A 20,752-nucleotide genomic window follows, 5' to 3' on the forward strand; every position below is an offset into this window, starting at 1 on the left:
GGATTAGATCTGATAGAGAGAGTGCCTGAAGAACTATCGATGGAGGTTTGTGACATTGTACAGGAGGCAGTGATCAATACCATCCCTAAGAAAAAGAAATGCAAAAAGGCAAAATGTTTGTCTGAGGAGGCCTTACAAATAGCTGGGAAAAGAAGAGAGGCAAAAGGCAAAGGAGAAAAGGAAAGATATTCCCATTTGAATGCAGAGTTCCAAAGAATAGCCAGGAGAGATAAGAAAGCCTTCCTCAGCAATCAATGCAAAGAAATAGAGGAAAACAATAGAATGGGAAAGATTAGAGATCTCTTCAAGAAAATTAGAGATACCAAGGGAACATTTCAAGCAAAGATGGGCTCAATAAAGGACAGAAATGGTATGGACCTAACAGAAGCAGAAGATATTAAGAAGAGGTGGCAAGAATACACAGAAGAACTATACAAAAAAGATCTTCACAACCCAGATAATCATGATAGTGTGATCACTCACCTAGAGCCAGACATCCTGGAATGTGAAGTCAAGTGGGCCTTAGGAAGCATCACTATGAACAAAGGTAGTGGAGGTAATGGAATTCCAGTTGAGATATTTCCAATCCTGAAAGATGATGCTGTGAAAGTGCTGCACTCAATATGCCAGCAAATTTGGAAAACTCAGCAGTGGCCACAGGACTGGAAAAGGTCAGTTTTCATTCCAATCCCAAAGAAAAGCAATGCCAAAGAATCCTCCAACTACCACACAATTGCAGTCATCTCACACGCTAGTAATGTTCAAAACTCCCAAGCCAGCCTTCAATAGTACATGAACTGTGAACTTCCAGATGTTCAAGCTGGATTTAGAAAAGGCAGAGGAACCAGGGATCAAATTGCCAACATCTGCTGGATCATTGAAAAAGCAAGAGAGTTCCAGAAAAACGCCTATTTCTGCTTTACTGACTATGTCAAAGCCTTTGACTGTGTGGATCACAATAGACTGTGGAAAATTCAAGAGATGGGAATATCAGACCACCTGACCTACCTCTTGAGAAACCTGTATGCAGCTCAGGAAGCAACAGTTAGAACTGGACATGGAACAACAGACTGGTTCCAAATCAGGAAAGGAATGCGTCAGGCTGTATATTGTCACCCTGTTTTTTTTGACATATTTGCAGAGTACATTATGAGAAACACTGGGCTAGATGAAGCACAAGCTGGCATCAAGATTGCCGGGAGAAATATCAATAGCCTCAGATATGCAGATGACACCACCCTTATAGCAGAAAGCGAAGAGGAAGTAAAGAGCCTCTTGATGAAAGTGAAGGAGGAGAGTGAAAAAGTTGGCTTAAAGCTCAACATTCAGAAAACTAAGATCATGGCATCTGGTCCCATCACTTCATGGCAAGTGGATGGGGAAGCAGTGGAAACAGTGTCAGACTTTATTTTTTGGCTCCAGAATCCCTGCAGATGGTGATTGCAGCCACTGTCTGCTGCATTGCCAGGTGGATGCTTTACCAGGAGCACGACCTGGGGAGCCCATATATTTATGCATCTTCATACAGCCATCTGTTGATGGGCAGTAGGGTTGCTCCCATATCTTGACTACTGAAAGTAGTGCTGCTATGAACTTTGGGTTGTGTGTATCTTTTCAAATTAGTGTTTTTGTTTTTTATAGATACATACCCCAGTGTGGGATTGCTGGATCATATAGTATCTCTACTTTTAGTGTCTAAGGAACCTCTTTAATGTCCTCCATAGTGGCTGCACCAATTTACACCCCATCTACAGGGTAGGAGGGTTTGTTTTTCTCCACGTCCTATTAACAACATTTGTTTTTTATAGACTTTTTGCTGATAGCCATTCTGACAGGTGTGAGGCGATATTTCATTGTGGTTTTTATTAGCATTTCTCTAATAATTAACAACATTGAGCTTTTTTTCAGGTACTTGTTAGTAGTCTGTATGTATTCTTTGGAAAAATGTCTGTTCAAATCTTCTGCACAGTTTCTGATTGGATTGTTTGCTTTGTTTGGTTTTTTTGAGATTGAGTTGCAAGAACTGTTTATATTTTGGATATTATCCTGTTGTCAGTTCCATCATTTGAAAACATTATCCTCCCATTCTGTAGGTTGTCTTTGTTTTGTTGACAGTTTCCTTTGCTGTGCAAAAGCTTTTAAGTTTAATGAGGTTCCATGTGTTTATTTTTGCTTTTATTTCTTTTACCTTGATAGACTGATCTAAGGAAGCATTCCTGCAGTTTATATCAGAGAATGTTTTCCCTTTATTCTCTCCTGGGAGTTTTATGGTGTCCTGTCTTGTACTTAAGTCATTAAGCCGTTTTGAGTTTGTTTTGTGTGTGGGGTGAAGGAGTGCTCTAATTTCATTGATTTACATGTGGCTGTCTCAACACCACTTGCTAAAGAGGCTGTCTTTTCTCTGTTGTATAGTCTAGCCTCCTCTACCACAGATTAATCAGCTGGGTGCATGCTTTTATTTCTGGGGTGTCTATTCTGTTCCATTGATCTATGAGACGTCACATAATCTTAATTTCTGTAAGTGTCCCATGAGGAGAAGTCCATTTTCTATATGAGAGCGGGAGCGGGGCCAGTTGAAAGGGACTGAGACTGGGGAGTATCTGTTGGATATTTGCAACTACTCTTTGCATCTACCGAGTTGCATCAGGTTGCAGTTGATCTCTTTGCATCAAAGACTTGCAACATCTCTTTGGGACTACTGTTATACAGAGGTTTGAAAGTGTTTCCTAGGAAAACAATCTGAACTGTGTCTGCAAGTGAGTTTCAATCATACACACACACACACACACACACACACACACACACATATATATGTATATAAAATGCAGTCTCATTAAATCTGCTTTAAGTGACTCCTCAGTGAGATAAAGGGAAAGTTATTATTAAGTTATTTTATCATTAAAGCTATTGTTATGTCACCCCTCCAACCCCATGCCTTAGGTGCTGACTTTCTCAAAGGACCAAGCCTCTTGTTAGATTCGGATACACTGACTACATGCACAATTATGTAGTCAGAGGCTTTGGATATGAGACTCTGTAACATTAAGTGTGGACAGGACAAGCCTGGACAAAGACCGGTCAGTAACTGCTGGAAGGGATCCAGTTTTCCTTTTGACCGCCAGAGGCCAAGCGCTCCCCAGCTCAGCTCCATTTCTTCAAACAAGTAGCGAGAGCCGGCCGTGTACACGGTGCCCTGCTAGGACACTACAGTACCTGAGAAATACAGGTAAGGCGGCCCGCTTAAGGGTCAAAGGAGTTATTAGCAGAGCGGTCCATTCTAGTTAGGTGGATTTTAAAATATTCAATGGACACTCATTAAGAAACAAATGATGGCATTTGAACTTAGCTTCTAAAGATGAACAGGGTTCTGATGGGCAGAGAAAGCATGGGAAGGCTATTTCAGGGCAAAGTTTGTCTGCCAAAATTGTGCTTCAGTGGAGAGCTAAGCTCTGGAGAAAGATCCTTTCAGTTATCTGATTCTGAGACCTGTTTTACAACTTTGTAAATTGGAGGTAACTGATCACAATGTACGTTAGTTTCCTGAGGCTGCCTTAAAAATTGCCACAAACTTGGTAGCATAAAACAATAGAAATTTATTCTCCAGTAATTTTGGAGGCCAGAGACCTGAAACCAAGGTGCCGCTGGGCCCTCTCCCTTCGAAGGCCCCCATCGGGAGATTCTGCCCCTTGTCTCTCTGAGGTTGGCGGCTCCAGGTCCTCCTGCCTCCGATGTCTCACTGCCTCCTCCCCTTCAGACTGCCGCTCTCTGTGTGGCTCTTAAGAATACATTACTGGACTGAGGCCACACCCTGATAATCCCGGATGATCTCTTCATGTCAAGATCCTTAATTATATCTGCAAAGACCCTCTTTCCAAATAAATTAACATTTACAGTTTCTAGGAGCTAATACAGGGACACATCTTTTTGAGGACTACCATTCAACCTGCTAACGTGCAAAGTAACTCTTATCTGCAGCCATGCACATTATGTCTTTTCTTAGAGGTCCACTTGACGTTCCTACCTCTCAGCCCCTTTTGGAAAAACCAGGTTTGCTCCCATTTGCACATTCAATATTTCTGATTTGTAAATAAGTCTGCTTTTTGGTTTCTTCTATAACATCTACATGGTACCTTCATTTATTTAGCTAAATAAAATATTTAACATGTGTTTATTTTATATCAATATAAAAGTTTTTATTTTGAGGAATAATTATCTTTTAATGGTAGCTACAGGTGAAAAATGTGAAAAAAGAATGTTATGAATTGATCATTTATTTATTGCCATTCTCTCTCCTTGAGGAGAAGGGAATGACAGAGGATGAGATGGTTGGATGGCATCACCAACATGATGGACATGAGTTTGAGTAAGCTCTGGGAGTTGGTGATGGACAGGGAAGCCTGGCGTGCTGCACTCCATGGGGTCACAAAAAGTCGGACACTACCAAATGACTGAAAGGAACTGAACTGATTCTCTCTCCATTAGAATGTGATGTCCATAGTAGTACGCATTTTTATCTGTTTTGTTCACTGATCTATTTCCAGTGCTGAAAAAGTGCCTGGATTTTATAACAAAAAAAATGAATGAGTGCTGAATTTTAAAAAATAAGCAATTTTTTTTTTGCTCGGGCATTTTATATTTGAAAGTGCATAATGGAGTAGTTGTGATGAGGAAGCAGGGTGCAAACGTTGGTGGCCTTGAATGCCAGGCAAAAGCATTTGGACTTATTTTGTGAGTCATCGAAGGTGCAAGTTGATGCTTTATTGAATTATATTTTTGTCTCCATCTGTTTTCTGAAGCTAGACTATGAAGACTTTGCCAAATAACAGTGGTTTATGTTCTGTGTATTATTCTTTCACCAAGAGATTAAAGAAAATTAAGATTTAACCCTAAAATGTATATTTAATATTAACAACATGTATTAATCATCAGTTCAGTTCAGTTCAGTTGCTCAGTCGCGTCCAGCTCTTTTCAATCTCACGGACTGCAGCAAGCCAGGCCTCCCTGTCTATCACCAGCTCCCAGAGTTTGCACAAACTCATGTCCATTGAGTTGGTGATGCCATCCAACCATCTCATTCTGTCATCCCCTTCTCCTTCCGCATTCAATCTTTCCCAGCATCAGAGTCGTTTCCAGGGAGTCAGTTCTTCACATCAGGTGGCCAAAGTATTGGAGTTTTAGCTTCAGTATCAGTCCTTCCAATGAATATTCAGGATTGATTTCCTTTAGGATGGACTGGTTGGATCTCGTTGCAGTCCAAGGGACTCTCAAGAGTCTTTTCCAGCACAGCTCAAAAGCATCAATTCTTCGGCGCTCAGCTTTCTTTATAGACCAACTCTCACATCCATACATGACTACTGGAAAAGCCGTAGCTTTGACTAGATGGAACTTTGTTGGTAAAGTAATGTCTCTGTTTTTAATATGTTGTCTAGGTTGGTCATAACTTTTCTTCCAAGAAGCAAGTGTCTTTTAATTTCATGGCTTCAGTCACCATCTGCAGTGATTTTGGAGCCCCAAAATAAAGTCTGTCACTGTTTCCATTGTTTCCCCATCTATTTGCCATGAAGTGATGGGACCAGATGCCATGATCTTCATTTTCTGAATGTTGAGTTTTAAGCCAACTTTTTCACTTTCATCAAGAGGCTTTTTAGTTCTTCTTCGCTTTCTGCCATAAAAATAGCCTTATGAGACTATCATGCTCAAGTTCTGGGTATTGATTCTTGACAACTGGATGAAGAATTTAACATTGATCAGATATCAACATAATCTTAGTATAGCTGTACACATCAGAAATTATTTTGGGGATTATAGTATTTTTGGAAGATTATTACTATTTATTGCTGATAAAAGATGATACAAATGCTTTCAATTTTAAATCCTAGAAATTCATAAGTATGAAAAAAATCCAGTGCAAAACCAACTTTAAAAAAATGAAGAAGGTGGTGGAAAATCATGCTTGTTTTCTAATTTTCTGTCTTTGCCATATAATTTTTTCACTATTTAATTACATCAGCACATATTCAAATATTTTTCTTAGCTACCGATGGTAGAAAATCAGCTTGGACTGTATTTTTTTACAGTTAGAATAATCTTGGTTCAAAAGGTTATTGAGATGCCAAGGAGTTTTGAAGCTTAGTTAAATATCCTCTAATCTGCTGCTGGGTTACCCAACAAAAAGAATATGTGTATGCTGACATCATTGTAGGTTTTTACAAGTTGATACCTTTTTTTTTTTTTTAAACCTTATTCTAAAACTCATGGAATTATTCACTATGAGGGACTTGTCAGATTGAGTTTAGCATAGCCTAAAGCATTTGCCCAGGTCCAGGAGAGATTTGAGTCAGGTGCAGGGTGTCTGTTTTTCAGGCTTGGTCCTGGGTCTGCTTTGTGTTTCAAATCAATGGCTCCCTTGTAGTCAAGGCTACAGTGACGCATTCAGAGGCCAGGGAGACATGCAGTCCCAGCCCTGAAGTTGGAGAAAAGAATACAGACTGTTAGAACTCAAATTAGTCTCTCGGATGTTTTAGTGATAATCAGGTCATTTGTTTTTACAGATAGTTTTTAAGATACTGCAAGTATTAACCCAAAGCAAAATTACCCTATTGTTTCCAAGCCTAACAGTTTTCTCTCTTAATAGATCACTTGTGTAAGAACAGGTCTCTAAATATTCACTCAGACTTTATGTTGTTTCGGGGGTAAAGTGAAAGGAAAAATTATGGTTTCAAGAATGTAAAAAGGTACTGATACATTGCTACCATTATACATCTCCCTGTGAAGTTATTTCTTTAATGGGTTGCCAAATGGGTAGAGATGAGACCAGGAGGAATAGTAGCTGGCTGACCTTTAAGTATTTTGTTTCTATTGACTTATTTGTTTCTATTGACTCATATTTTAGCTCTAAGTTAGATATTCCTATAGGAATATCCCTTAACTTAGAGCTAAAAAATGCTCCTTTTAATTGGTTGAGAGATATCACCCTAAACTGATCTAGTGAACATTGCTTGTCTTCACATATCAGCTGGAAACTTACTATACTTAAAAAAAAAAGTAGTATTATTTCTCTCCTAGAGATCCTTAGAGAAGAACTATTTCAGACCGTGTTATTCCTTGTCTTTTTTTTTTTTTTCTTTTTTTATTAAACACACATACCCACCCACACACACACACACACCCACACACCCACACACCCACATGAAATAAATATGTAGGCAATGAATTGACTTTAGTCATCTTATTTGGGGTTCGGGGGAAGTGGAAGATGTTCAAACTGGAAGAGACTCAAGCAGCATGAATCTGCTCATAAAGCATGGAAACAAATTAGCTAATTAACTAGCAAATTTGCAGTTTCTACCCAAGAGAAAAGGTCTTTGGCTACTAACACATGAGCAGGCTGAAGAGCTTCTGGAGACACTGATGTGAATAAAAACTCCAAAGACAGTTCAGCTTTACCAGTAAACAATTTGATATGTGAAGATGATTAATCAGTTTCCACTGATGGGGTGGGTGTCTGACTTTTTTGTAAGCGTCAAGTGCTTCAGGATAAAAAAACAATATATCCCTTGAATAAAATCTTCTTTAGCTGAGAAGTGTCTACCTAGGAAGAGAAAGGTAAAGAAGATTGGATGGGGGCTGGGAATAACGCTTAAAGGGTTCTGTTAACACTGGATAAGGCTGTAGTTGTACCTACCTTGCTATCCTTTATGTGCCATAATATCCGTATAATGCATAATTTTAGAAGATGACTAAGATGATTCTAATTACAGTAATACAGAAGTAAATGATTTTCCCAGATGTCAACAGAAAAAAAAGCGGTTGAGTCTTTGTCCTTTCCACTGTTGCCCTGTAGGGAAAGAGCAGTTGGCCAAGATGGTCGCCCTCTCGCTCTGACCCCACGTTTTGTGAATGCGTGGTTACGTAACGCCTGAGCGCGCTCATAGCACTGCACATGCGCATCGCAATGTACCCTTTCGGCCACAGGCCGAGTAAACACGTATAAGCTGCCCCTGAGAAGCCCTTGCGTCCGCGTTACCGAGGCCTTACGGCCGTGTCCGCTGGGTCAGTCAGGGCGGAATGCCGCGCGTCTGCTGCTCTGGCTGCCGGGCCGGGCCGCAGAGGATAAGCATGTCCGAGTTTTCTTCCAGCTTCCCCGCTCGTGCCTTGCCTGCCTTGGGTTCAGCGGAACAGTGAGACACCGCAAGACATTTTCCAAACTCCGTTTCTTATAGAAGCCAGGTTAATAAGATTCAGTGCACTTTCTTTTTTAATTTATGTACAGAAGACTTCACCTTTTGGGATGTACTGTTTTAAGATTTTTGACACGTGTGTAAAGTCTTGTGACTACCGCCAAAATCGAGGTGTAGAGAAGACAGCTTAAACACTCTCCACCACCCCTTCCTGCTGTATTATTAGTCACCCCTCTCTCCACACTTAATCCCGGGCAACCATGATCTGTTTCCTCATTCCTGTAGTTTTGCGTTTTCCATGATGTCATGTAAATACAATCATTTACATACTTTTTTCTTTTTTCTTTGTCTTCAGAATCTCAGGAACATCTAGGTGCTTAAAAAAGGAAAAAGATAGGAGGGAAGGATTAATTAGGAATCTGGGGTTAAAATAGTCACATTATTATGCATAAAATAGATAACAACAAGGACCTACTATATAGCACAGGAACTATGCTCAATATCTTGTAATAAACTATAATGGAAGAGAATGTAAAAACACTATACATATAGATGTATAACTGAATCACTTTTCTGTACAACTGAAACTAACACAACATTGTAAGTCAACAATATTTCAATGAAAATTTTTTAAAAAGGAAAAAATAAATTGAAGATGTCATAGTTGCCAAGGGTACTAAATTGTTACATTGGCATTTAATTATTAAAAAAATAAATACATGGGGGTATCAGTTATGATTCCTAGGCTATGAATCTCCTCTTGGCCCGTGAAAGATAAGCTCAGCTCATGTACATCAAATGAAAACAAAGGACTCTTGCCTCTAAAAGGATATTGAGCTGAGTGCTTTTGAGACAAGAAAGGATGGTTATTCAGTGAAAGAGGCAAGATCCATTTTCTGCTGGCTTGTGGGTGAGCTGATTGTAGAGTTAGCACTTGATGGATGAATGGTCTTTGAAACCTTCAAATGTGCTTGTGAGGCTACATTTCTAGGTGAAATTGCCACTCCCCTGACCCCTCTGATCAAATCTGCTGGCATGGCTTTCTTGATGGTTTCCAGGACAAGCAGACCTTTGCCTGTGTGGTCTCAGGGAAGCGCCAGATCCCATGTGCTGGTGGAGGGAAGCCTGTCACTCATCAAGGACACACGAGAGCTGCCCTGCCTTCTGAAAACTTTGAAACAAGTTTGGCTGTAAGTTTCACAATTTTTCTTTACCTGCAAGCTCTTTCTTTGTACAGGATGGCTCTTTCCTTTTCCCTGCCAAGCCTCTTGCTTTGCTGAGGGATCAAAAATGTTCCCATCAAAGGAAGGTGCTTGTCTTGAGGTGGTCCTCAGGGCCTCATGCACATTCATCCCAGCTTGACTTCACTTGCTCAAAATAGCAGACGTGCTACATATATTTGGTAAATAGTTTTGGATAATGAGGATATCAATTTAAAAAAATTTTAAAAAGTGTTCATCTTCATAAAGGGCTGCAGAATAATCTTTCCATTTAGCCATAGTTAAGGAGGCTGTCTGGGGTCAAAAAGCATATCTTGGACAGGTAAATTTTACTGTTATATTGTAGGTATTTCTAAGACTTGGAGATATTTTACTAAATTCTGTTTTAAAATGTTTCTAAATACATTAAGGGATTGCAAATACATGTAAATTATTTAAATACATGTAGTAAAACAGTATCTTGAAATATTCATTTTTGTGTTTTACTTTTCCCCACTTATTTATGCATGATCTTTCTTCCACATGAATCCAAGAATAAGATTGTTTTACTAGGACCAAAAGATTAATAGTTCGTCCATCTTTATTATTTAAAAAAAAAATGATCCAAGTCACACTCTTGTTAATCACCAGAAAGAAATATGTGAAGTAAACCAGCCCCAGATGGTGTGAATTAACAATAGATTTGGAAAGACATGGAAGAAGCAAGCACTCTACCCACGCTGTCCTCCAACCCCTTGAGATCAGAATCGGAGTTTTTAGAAAGAGGCAGAAATGACGGAGGGCGAGCAGGAGGTAGGAACTTCACTTCCAGGAGACTGGACGGAGGGGAGACGGGAGGGTGGGAGCTGGCCGGACCCCAGGTGTGGAGCTGGGGTGTGAAACTGCCGAGAACCACACGGGCTGAGAGGTGCCGGCTGTCTCTTGAGGGAAGCAGAACTCCTTGCTTTGGGGAAACTGCCAAACGTTGAGCCCAACTGATGCCGGAGACTCTCTGATGCCCGTGAACTCTCAGCAGTCCAGGACAGGCTTAAGCTCTGGGTGACAGAATAGTTATCCTCAGTACTCAAAAGGGGATGGGAATGTGTCAGAGAGAACCCCAGCCCTGGCACTTGAGTGAGGCTGGCTGGCAGTGAAACTGAGAAATAAGGAAAGGTAATTATTCAGTTACTGAAAATAGGGAACGTAATTCGAGTAGCCATAGGAGATAGGCTGAGTGTGGGCATCACTGGAGCAGCAGAAACTCAACATTTCTCTCTGGTGAGTCCCGCTGCCCTCATCCCTGTTTCTGTTTTTCCCTTGGAGCCCTTCTACTTGCATCAAATTCACAGCTGGCTGCCACCAGCCTCTCAATGAAGCTGCCAACTTGACACATTTTGGGTAGAGGTTTGCCTTTTTAAGTGTGGCAAGTTAAACATGAAAAACTTTTCTTGACCCAAAGCGGAGTTTCATGGTGGGATTAGAAGTTTTTGGAGGTTGTGTAGGAAAAACTTAATTGAGTAATAAAAAGGATTGAGCTATTGATACATATAATTGTATAAATGAATAAAAAAAACATGCCGAGTGAAAGGAGTTAGACCAAAAGGGTATATATCATATGATGGTATTTATGTAAAACTTTAGAAAGTGCAAAGTAAATTTGAGGTACTGGGAAGGGACAGGAGGTAGGGGTTTCAAAATGGCACAAGGAGACTCTGGGGATGATGGACATATTTGGTGTCTTGATTGTAATGACGGTTTTGTGATTGTACATGTATGCCAAAACATATCAAAGTGTACATTTTAGATATGTACAGTTTACTGTATATAAACTGTGCTTCAATAAAGCTATTTGAAAAAGAAACAAATGAACAAAACTTGATGGAGTAAGGAGCCTTGAACCAGAGCGGACAGCTGCATGCAGCACCTACCTATAAAGATGTTGCCTGAAAACTGCCTCTTGGTAGGTGTTGAGCCAAAAGGCACAACTAGGCCAAAGAGCGGGAGAAGGAAGGATTTAGCACTTGGGGCAAGTAAGGAGAATACCAGGGGCCTTTCCCAAAGCAGTATCTTATGAAGGAGCTTGGACTGTTGACAGAGCCCAAGTTTTAGTTGACTGAAGTGATGAGCATCAGAAAAGAGCAACATATCATCCCTTCAGTTCAGTTGCTCAGTCGTGGCTGACTCTTTGCGACCCCATGGACTGCAGCACGCCAGGCCTCCCTGTCCATCACCAACTCCCAGGCGTGCTCAGACTCATGTCCATCGAGTCGGTGATGCCATCCAGCCATCTTATCCTCTGTTGTCCCCTTCTCCTCCTGCCTTCAGTCTTTCCCAGCATCAGGGTCATTTCCAATGAGTCAGCTCTTTGCATGAGGTGGCCAAAGTATTGGAGTTTCAGCTTCAGCATCAGTCCTTCCAATGAATATTCAGGACTGATTTCCTTTAGGATGAACTGGTTGGATCTCCTTGCAGTCCAAGGGTCTCTCAAGAGTCTTCTCTAACACCACAGTTCAAAAGCATCAATTCTTCGGTGCTCAGCTTTCTTTATGGTCCAACTCTCACATCCATACATGAACACTGGAAAAACCATAGCCTTGACTAGATGGACCTTTGTCGGCAAGGTAATGTCTCTGCTTTTAACATGCTGTCTAGGTTGGTCATAACTTTCCTTCCAGGAGCAAGCGTCTTTTAGTTTCATGGCTGCAGTATGTTTCAGTTAATTTAGTGGTTGAGAGCTTCGGGCTAATCTTTACCATGGAAACAGAACTGGGAGTCTTGCCAACTGACATATTATTTTTGCTGTGGTTACTTTTCTTGCCTGATAACAGTTGTTTGTTTCTGCATTCTCCTGCTGCCATAAGATTATTAATTATTGAGACCTGTTCAAGGATGAGCATTGTGGCCAAACTTAGATCACACAATGGCTCAGACGAAAAATGGTTTCTCTTATGTCAAGAAAGCCCTGCCCGGTTCTCCTTCTCCAGGGATTTCCCTGCGTTACCTGCTTGCCAAGTCACTTTTGAGAACAGTTACTACTTTTCCTTGCAGGATACAAAGCCACTGGGCAAGCTATGTGACTGTTGGGAGAACACACGGTTTGAGCGTCTTCCATTGTACTCCTCATAAAGCCACAGCGCTGGGGGCGGTGCTCAGGGGTGGATGGTCTCTGAGAAGCAGGGACTGCCCTTCCTGTGACCATGGAAGCATCACTTAGCTATAGTTAAGTAGTGGTGTGTCTGACTGAGAGTGTCAAGGGAAAATACACTGTCATTTAAATTAGGGAGTTAGACGGAGCCCCTGTAGTTGAATTAGTAAGTCCTTGTGATCTGTCATTCACTTTCCTTCTCTTTGTATTCTTTGTCTGAATTGCTTAATAAGCATTTCTAATTTAGCCTTGACAGAAAAGAGAATTTCCTACCCATCTATGTGTGTGTGTGTGTGTATTTAGGATCTTGTTTGGGCTTCCCTGGTGGCTCAGAGATTAAAACATCTGCCTGCAATGTGGGAGACCTAGGTTCAATCCCTGGGTCGGGAAGATCCCCTGGAGAAGGAAATGGCAACCCACTCCAGGATTCTTGCCTGGAGAATCCCATGGACAGAGGAGCCTGGTGGGCTACAGTCCACGGGGTCGCAGAGAGTCGGACACGACTGAGCGGCTTCACTTTAAAAACTCTGAGTTCCTGCACAGATAGAAACCTTCTTTCAGGTGCTTGGGGTTGTGGGGATACCACTTAGTTCTAGAATGTTTGGATAAAGCCCTTTAACCACCGCAGCTCCTCTGGCTTCTCACACTGCCTCCCTCCTCCCCTCCACCTGTAGAAACGGAGCCAGTCCCTGTGATGAAGGTCACAGCTGGCCGGAGAAGGCCCAGAGAAGACCTTCCACCGCCCGGCCTTTGCCCAGAGCCCTTCCTGAGAGCTGGCTTTCCTAAATGCCCCTGTTAGTGTCCTCCGCCATGACCCCCAAACTTCACTCCAGGTCCTCACAGCTTAGAGTTTATCCTATTCATAAGCAAATCCCCATTTCTATTATTCAGTATTTCAGTATCTTCCCCTAATTGAACATTCTCTCATTCCACGTGTAAATTGTAAAATTGGGAGGCTTAGAATATTTTTCATTAGCAATGTCTCAAGTAAACATCCAGTGGTTAAACATTCTATTGTCTCTAAGGGATTAATTATTGAGTTCCTGAGCTGAAGTCACACCGAATATCAGCTTCTCCCTAACAATGAGCTTAAAAGGTATAGTCTGTGTAAAGAGTACTTTATGAAAAGAGGATTTAAATTATTAAAATAAACCCCTATAGTCTTTCCTTCCCAGAAGAGATAATGAGTCATTTTTCTGTTCATCTTTGTGGATCTGTCAAAAAAGACCAAAAAAACCAAAAAACAATGCGAAGTGTCAAACTTCATCAGCATCTGAGACACCCCCATGGGTTTAAGCCCTTAACCAATCCCTTCCTCCCTCCCAGAAAATTAAATTAATCCCTGCCTGGAAGCATAGCCCTGTTTCCTTTGCTTATTTTTGTCCCCGAGCACGTCTGATCTCTCTCTGCCTGTGTCTGTCTAATCCTGCTTGTAGACCTTAACTCCCTGAGGTCAGACAGGGATGCAGCTCAGAAACTAATTTCAGTGTCCTGAGATAAAGCAACTCCCTAAGTTCTTAATGTATTTTCAATATATTTTGAGGTATCTCTTCACCCTTGTTGATTTTTTTTTTTTTTTTTTTTGGATAAATGTCTTCTGTGAAGACAAACTGTCTTCACAAACCATCAAGAAATCAATGAATAACTGTCCAGAAGCCAAAGAGTTCCAGGGCTTGGGGAAGTGGGGAAGGTCTCCAAGTGAAGGGCACAGCAGCTTCTCTGGCTCTGCCACGTGAGGGAGGGTGGGTGCTGGTGAAGGATTATGCAGTCATGCTCCTGAAATGGGAGAAGGGGCAATGTCTCGGTTTTGTGCAAGGGCAGCTAAGTTATCTTTGCTGCAGCCTCCAGAGAGAAGGAGGGGAAGAGGAGGATTAGGTCTGACAGTGAGGGGAGGGGTGTGGGATAGGAGATGATTCAGCTGACACCTTCTATGAGCCTGGTCATCAGGGAGTGTTTCAAATCCTTTTTCTTGCCCTTTTCATTGAGATCTGTAAGATCGCTGGCTTGATATTCTCAGAGTAAATAGATCATTTTTCATCTGCTCAGAGATGCAAAGTTATGCTTGCTATTTATACTAAATATATATTTCATGGATAAAGCAACTATCCTCTCTACGTTGTCTGACAAAGGAAACAGTATTCTGACTGAGCAGTCAGCTGAGCAGATTGCCTTCTGCAGAGCTGATGACCAGCAAGTTCACTGTAGTGGTTCGAAAGCATGATGAACTTCACACCCCACCATCGGTATTCAAAGCTGTGCTAAATCTAGTACGATTCTATGCTTGGTAACTTGGGCCTTTCCAAAAGAGTTGCTTTTCTGAGTACCCCAAAGAATAATAAAAAATCACTTGAGAGCCAGAACAGCACAGAAAGAATTTCGTAAATGATTTTACTATTTTAAAAGGCAAACACAAGAGAAGTAAAGTTTCTTATTCACGAAGTTATTTCTAATAGCTTTATTTTTGATTTTAGCAGATTTTACAACTAAAATTTCGCTGTATGGAAGAATTTCTATGATATAAGCTTCAAACATGGGTAAAACTGTTAAATACATGAAGGAGGATTATAGGGTTTCTTAACTCCACTTTTGATAATAAGGCTTTAAAAATTTTGATTTCAATGACTTAGACTCAGCATTCTATAAATAGACTTTACCTAACATATATATGAAAATTATTTGCTTAGGAGGTTTTGTGGTATTAGACCTAGGAAGCTAGAAAATTTTTTCAATATCCAGAGGAATTAAGTATTGAAACTTCAGCAATCTTGTGAAGTTTGGCACCAAGGGCCATCCCATAGACCGTCACATAGGCGTGGAATAGGTTGACATGCTGGTCCCAATTTGATTGTCTTTTTGTATATGCTGTGCAATAAACAAAGCAGAAGGCAGTCACAAGATTATCTAGATACCCTTAAGGAAGGGAAGCCTAGACTAACAGCCAGGAAAGGTGTATGAATATGAAAAGGAGACTTGAAATTTAGACTTTTCTCGAAACAAAGATGCCAGACACTACTTTCAGAACTGGACCGTTTTTGAATGGAAACTTGACCAGTTAGCTTAGAATTCAGCCTCTTGTCTATCCAAGTCCCATGTGCTGTGTTAGCTGCTCAGTCATGTCCGGCTCTTTGTGATCCCATGGACTGTAACCTGCCAGGCTCCTCTGTCCATGGGATTTTCCAGGCAAGAATCATGGTGTGGGTTGCCATTCCCTTCTCTAGGAGATCTTCCCTACCCAGGGATTGAACCCTGGTCTCCCACATTGTAGGAAGATTCTTTACCGTCTGAGCCACCAAGGGATCCACCCAGGTCCCATGTTTTTAGTCTCTCAGTCATTCCAACTCTTTGCGACCCCATGGACTACAGTACACCAGGCTTCTCTGTCCATGGGGATTTTCCAAGCTAATACTGGAGTGGGTCGCCATGCCTTCCTCCAGGGAAATCTTCCCAACCCAGGGACCCAGGTCTCCCGCATTGCAGGTGGATTCTTTAGTGTCTGAGCCAGGTCCCATAGACAGCTCTTGATTGCTAATGTAATCATGACTTTGTCAATAGTAATCAACATGCGGGCCTATATTTTCATGTTTGGAAATGTGGATGCAATGCAAGTTGACTCTAAATCCCTTTTTCAGATCCTACTTATCAGTCTTGAGGACATGAGGTGTCAGAACAAGCTGTGTGCTAGAGCTGACGGCAGAGCTCTGGGTAGTCACGACTCCTCCTCTTTCCAGCTCCACACTCAGTGAAATCACTCTGGTAGCCTAATATCCTCCAGGGTGAGAGGAACAGAAATTGGAAGACTCTACAAATCAGTGCTTAAACCACCTCTTCTACTCAGAGGGGATTGTTTAACATTTACCAGCCTTCATTGAATAAGTTTATTGTCTTTCAGTAGCTCAGTCATGTCCAACTCTTTATGACCCCAGGCACTGCAGCACGCCAGTCTTCCCTGTCCTTTACTATCTACTAGACTTTGCTCAAACTTATGTCCATTGGATCAGTGATGCCATTCAACCAACTCATCCTCTGTCGTCCCCTTCTCTGCCTGCCCTCAACCAGCACTAGGGTATTTTCCAATGAGTCACCTCTTCGCATCAGGTGACCAAAGTATTGGAGGTTTAGTTTCAGCATCAGTCCTTCCAGTAAATATTTAGGGTTGATTTCCTTTAGGATCGACTGGTTTGATCTCCTCACTGTCCACAGGACTCTCAAGTCTTCTCCAGCATCACAATTCTAAAGAATCAATTCTTGGGCACTCAGCCTTCTTCATGGTCCAACTCTCACATCTGAACATGACTATCAGAAAGACCATAGCCTTGAATATATGGACATTTGTAGGCAAGACTGAACAAAACTATCATAGCCGTGACCACATGGACATTTGTTGGCAAAGTGATGTCTCTGCTTTTTAATATACTGTCTAGGTTCATCATAGCTTTTCTTTCAAGGAGCAAGCTCTAATTTCATGGCTGTGGTCACCATCCACAGTGATTTTGGAGCCCAAGAATATAAAGTCTGTCACTGTTTCCATTGTTTTCCCATCTATTTGCCATGAAATGATGAGACCAGATGCCATCATCTTTGTTTTCTGAATGTTGAGTTTTAAGCCAACTTTCTCACTCTCCTCTTTCACTTTCATCAAGAGGCTCTTTAGTTCTTCTTCACTTTCTGCCTTAAGGGTGGTGTCATCTGCATATCTGAGGTTATTGATATTTCTCCCGGATCTTGATTCCAGCTTGTGCTTCCTCCAGCCCAGAATTTCTCATGATGTACTCTGCATATAAGTTTAATAAGCAGGGTGACAATATACAGCCTTGATGTACTCCTTTCCCAATTTGGAACCAGTCTGTTGTTCCATGTCTGGTTCTAACTGTTGTTTCTTGACCTGCATGCGGGTTTCTCATTGAATAAGTTGATACATATATAAAGTATTTAGGACAGTCCTGGTACACTCTAACTTCAACCCAACAGTTTATTTTAAAAATACACTTTCATGGGAAGTTATTACTTTCAATAATTAAAAGGTACTTATTCAAAATTATAGAATGGGAAGATAAAAAATAGTTCCAGTAGAATTTTGTTTTAACATAAAATAACTATGAGAAGCCTCTTGCAAATCAGTCATTTCTGTATCCAAATTAGGCATGGCTGTATAGAAATCGCTGAGACAATCCTATTTTCTGGAACCACAAAGCTCACTGTTGTGCTTTCTATGTTCACGATGGAGATTATGTTCTTAAAAATACCCAAGGTCGTAGGACTATCACAAAACCCTGGGCTAACTGAACCCAACTGCCCCAGCAATTCCAAGGAAACCTAAGTCACGTGATTTCCGCAATACCTGCAGCCCCCTTCTCTGCACTGCGTGGGGCCTTTGGGTTCAAAGGAATTTAAAGAGTGATAGTAGGACAATCCTGGGAGAGCTGGGCTTTGGTGGGATGGCTGGCTTGTGGCATTCATGCGCTCATTCATTCCTGTCTTTGTCAACTCACTAAACATTTATTGAGCATCCAGTATTTCTCTAGGCACTGTATCAGTTGGCACCAGGAATAACTAGGGCTAATATTTAATCGGCAGAAAACTCTGACCACGTTGGTGGTTTATAGTCAGCACTTGTTCTGACTGGTCAAAGTCTCTCCCTTACTGGTTGTAAAATACACTGAATAGCATCCCTGAATATGGAGGTGGGTAAGATATAGTTCTTACTCTCAAGAAGCTTATAGTTTGGTAGAAAGGCAGAAACATAAATGAAAGCAATAATACAGTAATAGTTATTCTTTGCCTGATAATTTATTTTTTAGTTTGGTCTGTTTCAAGTTTCTGGACTAATCTTTTATTTTAATTGTAAAAATTAAATCCACCCAGGAACAAAATAATAGTATACTGCATTAACAGTCAGGACATTGCTGCGAGGCTCTGTTCTCTCCCAAGGCAAAGTCTCTCTCGCTCTAATAAATTCTTGGAAGTGATTTATTTTCTCAGCGCTTGTATGATCATACAGGCATAACTAATTGTGTAGTGAGAGATCAAGGCAGAATATAGCAAATGAGCAGCTGTATTTGCTCTCTTTCCCAGTTATTGACTATAGCAGATTTTCCTAAAACCCTAAAAAACAATATCTGCTGAGAACCTACTAAGTGCCAGGCAATAGATGTGGGGACTGAAAAAATATTTAGTGGAAGTGGTCCCTTCAAGAAATGGAAAATAACTTAGTAGGACTAAATTCAGGCTATGTGTTCTGTGAAATCTGAGTCCTCAGTTCAGTTCAATCACTCTTTGTCCAGCTCTTTGCAACCCCATAGACTGTAGCACGCCAGGCTTACTTACTGAAACTCATGTCCTTTGAGTCAGTGATGCTATCCAACCATCTCGTCCTCTGTCGTCCCCTTTTCTTCCCGCCTTCAATCTTTCCCAGCATCAGGGTCTTTTCAAATGAGTCAGTTCTTTGCATCAGGTGACCAAAGTATTGGAGTTTCAGCTTCAGCATCAGTCCTTCCAATGAATATTCAGCACTGATTTCCTTTAGGATGGACTGATTGGATCTCCTTGCAGTCCTAGAGAAGTTAAAATAATTTCCCCAGGTTTGCTGACTCGCTACTTCTTCAATTAATCATTTAGTAATGGTGACTGCAGCCATGAAATTAAAAGATACTTGGCCCACGGAAGAAAAGTTATGACCAACCTTGACAACATATTAAAAAGCAGAGACAGTACTTTGCCAACAAAGGTCTGTCTAGTCAAAGCTCTGATTTTTCCAGTAGTCATGTATGGATGTGAGAGTTGGACTATAAAGAAAGCTGAGTGCCAAAGAATTGATGCTTTTGAACTGTGGTGTTGGAGAAGACTCTTGAGAGTCCCTTGGACTGCAAGGAGATCCAACCAGTCCATCCTAAAGGAAATCAGTCCTGGATATTCATTGAAAGGACTGATGCTGAAGCTGAAACTCCAATACTTTGGCCACCTGATGCAAAGAACTGACTCATTGGAAAAGACCCTGATGCTGGGAAAGATTGAAGGCAGGAGGAGAAGGGGACGACAGAGGATGAGATGGCTGGATGGCATCACCGACTCAATGGACATGAGTTTGAGTAAGTTTCAGGAGTTGGTGGTGGACAAGGAAGACTGGTGTGCTGTAGTCCATGTGGTCGCAAAGAGTCGGACACAACTGAGTGACTGAACTGAATAAATTTTTAGAGTATTATGAGTAAACCATAGTCAAGACAAGTCAGTATCTTTATTTTTTTTCCTGCATTTAATTTTATTGGAACCCTTGTCACTCTGGATTTATTTGTGAGGGGGCGAGGTAAGGATGGGTTAAGTGCTATCCCATGCAAACTAGTATCTTTCAATGTGACCTTAGTTCAGTCAACAAGTGAATGAAAAGGAAGAAAATGGCTACAACATCTTTTTAACTGGCTTTGTTAGAATGAGATGGTCATTAGGATTTTGGCTTCTTATCTTTTTCCCTTTTTGCTTGGCGTCTATATCATCCTACCAGCACACATGCTTGCTTGTATTCTGCTGTTTAATTTTGTCTATGTTTATTTTATAGATAACTGAAGCCCATGGCCTCTGGGGGATATTCATGTGTATAGGACACACATTTTAAAGGAGCTGCTGGTACAGTGAGAATGTGTTAATACACCATGAGCAGACAGAAGATACTTCTATCTGTCCCAGTAGCAACATGATAATGTGAAGTTCTAAGTGGTGGTGTCTGCAAAGGAGACTGAAAAGTGCAGATTATGCATCTTATACACTCATGTGAAAAGCTTCTCTGGGAGCATGAGATTTCTAGTATTTTAAAGAAGCAGCAGCATCTGTCTTTAGCAGGTTGGTTGGCGAGAGGTAATGAGATGTTTGCAAATAAAATTCAAGTTAATATGTTAGATTTCAGATCCCGTGAGAATTAATTACTTCAGAGTGCTTCCTTCTGTTTCATATCTCAGCCTTAAGATGAAATGGATATCTTGATTCCTACATATGAAGACAACCGGTGAGCCGTTGCTTGCTATGAGAAAACAGTGAGGATGATTGCAAGAATGCGTAGTTAATATTATTGAAACTCTACTTTCTCTTAAACATGGCAACTGATATTTAGTTAAATAAGAAGAAAAACTATATTTTAGAGTGAGAAAACAGACTTTTAAAGTCCTTTAAGGTTACCCCCATGTTTGCTACTGGAAGCTTGCTGGTCCCGTAGGTGTTTACCGCTGACGGTGGGGCAGGAT

The 20,752-nt window shown here is 41.1% G+C and overlaps 2 long non-coding RNA genes across 3 annotated transcripts; one reads left to right on the forward strand and one right to left on the reverse strand.

The window, feature by feature from the left end:
* Positions 1-2,985: 2,985 nt before the first annotated feature.
* Positions 2,986-20,412, forward strand: LOC110143915 (uncharacterized). 2 transcript variants are annotated; one of them, XR_011491547.1, is made up of 4 exons: positions 2,986-3,226; positions 9,239-9,370; positions 10,031-10,192; positions 20,074-20,412. It is a non-coding gene; the product is annotated as an uncharacterized lncRNA (long non-coding RNA). The 2 variants fall into 2 exon arrangements; XR_011491548.1 differs by lacking the exon at positions 10,031-10,192.
* On the reverse strand, positions 7,214-7,974 carry LOC110143914 (uncharacterized). The gene is made up of 2 exons (XR_011491546.1): positions 7,681-7,974; positions 7,214-7,587 (listed from the first exon to the last, which is right to left on the reverse strand). It is a non-coding gene; the product is annotated as an uncharacterized lncRNA (long non-coding RNA).
* Positions 20,413-20,752: the final 340 nt, after the last annotated feature.

Source organism: Odocoileus virginianus, chromosome 15 (assembly GCF_023699985.2).
Source record: "Odocoileus virginianus isolate 20LAN1187 ecotype Illinois chromosome 15, Ovbor_1.2, whole genome shotgun sequence".
Lineage (NCBI taxonomy): Eukaryota > Metazoa > Chordata > Mammalia > Artiodactyla > Cervidae > Odocoileus > Odocoileus virginianus.